Below are 4,220 nucleotides of genomic sequence, written 5' to 3' on the forward strand. Positions count from 1 at the left end.
CTCAGCAATCCCATTACTGAGTGAGTATATACCCAAAGGATTATAAATCATGCTACTATAAAGACGCATGCGCACGTATGTTTATTGTGGCACTATTCACGATAGCAAAGACCTGGAACCAACCCAAATGTCCATCAATGATAGACTGGATTAAGAAAATGTGGCACATATACACCAGGGAATACTATGCAGCCATGAAAAAGGATGAGTTCATGTCCTTTGTAGGGACATAGATGAAGCTGGAAACCATCATTCTCAGCAAACTAACACAGAAACAGAAAACCAAACTCCACATGTTCTCACTCATAGGTGGGAATTGAACAATGAGAACACTTGGACACAGGGTGGGGAACATCACACACCGGGGCCCGTCAGGGGGGTGGGGGGCTGGGGGAGGGATAGCATTAGGAGAAATACCTAATGTAAATGACGAGGTGATGGGTGCAGCAAACCAGCATGGCACATGTATACCTATGTAACAAACCTGCACGTTGTGCACATGTACCCTAGAACTTAAAATCTAAAAAAATTAATTAACTAATTAATTAATTAAAAAAAAAAGAAACAGAGCTTCGCCATGTTGCCCAGGCTGGTCTCAAACTCCTAAGCTCAAGCAATCCTCCTGCCTCGGCCTCCCAGGGTGCTGGGATCACAGGTGCGAGCCTCTGTACCTGGCCTCAGTTTCCTCATCTGGAAAACGGCAGGGGAAGATACTGCCAGTTGGGACGCAGGCTCTGCCAACTCTGGCATGCCAAAGCTCTGGGCACAGGGCGAGCCTCACCAAAGTGGGCGCCCAGAGCTATCTCTGACAAGGCCCCTTTGTGCCTGCCCAGGGAAGAGCCAAGTGGCCCCAGGTGAGACCGCCACACCTTCCCCTGCAGAGCAGCCAGCCCCAACACAGAGGCCAGAGGGTTCGTCAGAGCCACATGGTGGAAACTCTAGCAGAGGGTTTTTTAAAGTAGGTTGCACTTCATTCTTGCTGAGCGAGTGCACGCGTGTGTGTGTGTGTGTGTGTGTGTGTGTGTGTGTGTGTGCGCGCGCGCGCGCAGCGCCCCTGGGTCTGTGTTTTTATTGCACTTTCCTGCTGGCTTCCAGCTGCACCGCCAGTTCCGGGGAGGGCCCTGGGCCAGCGGCTGTCCGCACCCCCTCCTTCATAAAGTCCTGGCCTCGGGACAGCCTGCACAACTGCCCAGCCTGTGGAGGCGGGACAGCCCTGTCCCACTCACTCTTTCCCCTGCTGCTCCTGCCGGCAGCTCAAACCATGGGAGGCCGCGTCTTTCTCGGTAAGTACTTTGAGGCCCCGCTAGGAGGGGCGAGGAAGCTCCAGCGGGACCCCTTAGCTGCGTCTGAGAAACAGGAGGCGCCGCTGGTGTCTGTGGGGCCTGCGATGGAGGAAGCCACATTGTCAAGCAGGCACTCACGGGCACACGGCGAGGGGGGCTGGTGGTGCTTGGGCACCCCCACACCCCGGCAGGAACTCCAGGGTGCTCTCGGAGCCTGCTACCCTGCCCGGAGGGATCCTCAAGCTTTCTACTGGAGCCAATTTGGCATCTGCTCCCTAAGAGGGGAAACTGAGGCACGGGGGAAGGAAAGGGGCAAAAAGTGAGTGCTGGGACCCCAGAGCCACTGGTCTTAATATAGCACATAGAAAGACATGAGGGGGGGGGGGGGGGGGGGCGGGGAAAATAGAGGCCAGGACTTCTCCACTGCAGGATACCCCCAGCTTCTCCCTCTCTTTCTCTCTCTCTCTCTGTCTCTCTCTCTTCTTCTATCTCTCTTTCAGTCTCCCTATCTCTCTAATCTGTTTTCTCTCCACCTCTGCCTCTTTGTCTGTCTCTCTCTCTGGTGAACAGCAAGGAGATCCCTAGGCCCCCCATCTCTAAAGCCCCTGGTGACCTGAGGAGGGTCCCTCAGGACATGCGTTGGGAAGGGGAACCCCCTGAGCCCTGGGAACCGCAGCTCCACAGGCACCCCAACAGGCGGCCACAGCGTTTTCCTGTGGGAGGGGCGCCCGGGGTGAAATATCACCACTGGGTTTCAGGACGGGCCGCCAGGGCTGGCGGCGGTTGTGGCGTGTGCACCTGTGTCCCTGAGGAAGCATGTGGGTCCAGGGCGTCTTAGAGCCTGGGGGATCCAGCGCCATCATTTTTTTTTTTTTTTTTTTTTTTTTTTTTCTGAGACGGAGTCTTGCTCTGTCGCCCAGGCTGGAGTGCAGTGGCATGATCTCAGCTTGCTGCAACCTCCGCCTCCTGGGTTCAAGCGATTCTCCTGCCTCAATCTCCCAAGTAGTTGGGTAACAGGAGCCTGCCACCACGCCCAGCTAATGTTTTGTATTTTTAGTAGAGACTGGGTTTCACCATATTGGGCAGGCTGGTCTCGAACTCCCGACCTCAGGTAATCTGCCCACCTGGGCCTCCCAAACTGCTGGGATTACAGGCCTGAGCCACTGTGCCTGACCATGCCTTCATTTTTACCTAAAGAAATGAAGATGGCAGTAAATGCTCAGGCACACCAGACACCCCCCAAGTCAGAAGAGCAGCAGCTGGAGCTGAGACCCCCACCAGGCTCATGGCCCTTCCCTACTCTTCAGTTCCTTAAAGCCCACCCCCAAGCCAAGCTCAGGAGGCTGAGGCGGGAGGATCGCTTGAGGCCAGGAGTTCAAGATCAGCCTGGGCAACAGAGCCAGACTCTGTCTCTAAAATAATTTTTTAAATTGTTTTTAATTTTTTTGGCCAGGCACGCTGGCTCATGCCTGTAATCTCAGCACTTTGAGAGGCCATGGGGGGCAGATCACCTGAGGTTAGAAGTTTGAGACCAGCCTGGCCAACATGGTAAAACCCCATCTCTACTTAAAAAATACAAAAATTAGCTGGGCGTGGTGGCTCATGACTGTAGTCCGAGCTACTCGGGAGGCTGAGGCAGGAGAACCACTTAAAAACCCAGGAGGTGGAGGTTGTAGTGAGCCAAGATTGCACCACTGCATTCCAGCCTGGGCGACAAAGGGAGACTCCGTCTCAAAAAAATAATAAATAATAAAAATAAATAAATTATTTTAAAATTTTTGAGCTGGGAGCCGTGGCTCACACCTGTAATCCTAGCACTTCGGGAGGCCAAGGCCAGCAGATCACCTGAGGTCAGGAGTTCAAGACCAGCCTGGCCAATATGGTGAAACCCCATCTCTACTAAAAATACAAAAACTTAGCCAGGCATGGTGATGGGTGCCTGTAGTCCCAGCTATTTTGGAGGTTGAGGCAGGAGAATCGCTTGAACCCAGGAGGTAGAGATTGCAATTAGCCGAGATCGCACCATTGTACTTCAGCCTGGGCGACAGAGCAAGACTCTGCCTCAAAAAGAAAGAAAGAGAGAGAGAGGCAGGGGGGAGAGAGAGAGAGAGAGAGGCAGGGGGGAGAGAGAGAGAGAGAAAGGAAGGAAGGAAGGAAGGAAGGAAGGAAGGAAGGAAGGAAGGAAGGAAGGAAGGAAGGAAGGAAGGAAGGAAATTTAAAATATGGCAGTGCACACCTGTGGTCCCAGCTACTTAGGAGGTTGAGGCAGGGGGATCGCTGGAGCCTAGGAATTGGAGGCTGCTGTGAGCTATAATCGCATCTCTGCAGCCCAGCCTGGGTGACTGAGCGAGACCCTGTGTCAAACAAAACAAAACAAAACAAAACCCACCCCCATGAGGACAGGGTGACAGACTCTCTGGCTTTGAGCATCCGAGTGGGACGTGACATCTGCTCAACTCTGAACGACGGGCAGGATCTGAGCCTGAGAGGGGTCAGCATCCTCCTCCCACAAAATGCATCACCCTTACGCCTCCTTTCCCACCCTGGGATTCCTTCTGACCCGCTTTCCTTTCTCTGTTGCAGCATTCTGTATCTGGCTGACTCTGCTGGGAGCTGAAACCCAGGACTCCAGGGGTGAGTCTGCTGGGAAGCAGAAAGCACAGTCCACAGCCAGAGCCTGGGGAGGGCCCTGGACCCCCGCCCAGCCCCCTTCAGCCCAGGGAAAGAGAGGGCTCGCGCACGGGAAACTTAGTGCCTTGTCCCATCTCCCCCAGGGCCCCCTTTTTGTGGATCCCCTTGCCCCTCACCTTCTGACCGTGCTCCCTGCTCTTGCAGGCTGTGCCCGGTGGTGCCCTCAGAACTCCTCGTGTGTCAATGCCACCGCCTGTCGCTGCAATCCAGGGTTCAGCTCTTTTTCTGAGATCATCACCACCCCCA

General features: G+C 54.3%; 1 long non-coding RNA gene across 1 annotated transcript; it reads left to right on the top strand.

The window, feature by feature from the left end:
* Positions 1-1,143: 1,143 nt before the first annotated feature.
* On the top strand, positions 1,144-4,220 carry LOC116465529 (uncharacterized). Its single transcript, XR_004247212.2, has 3 exons — positions 1,144-1,283; positions 3,867-3,917; positions 4,119-4,220. It is a non-coding gene; the product is annotated as an uncharacterized LOC116465529 (long non-coding RNA).

Source organism: Hylobates moloch, unplaced genomic scaffold (assembly GCF_009828535.3).
Source record: "Hylobates moloch isolate HMO894 unplaced genomic scaffold, HMol_V3 SCAFFOLD_5985, whole genome shotgun sequence".
Taxonomy (NCBI): domain Eukaryota; kingdom Metazoa; phylum Chordata; class Mammalia; order Primates; family Hylobatidae; genus Hylobates; species Hylobates moloch.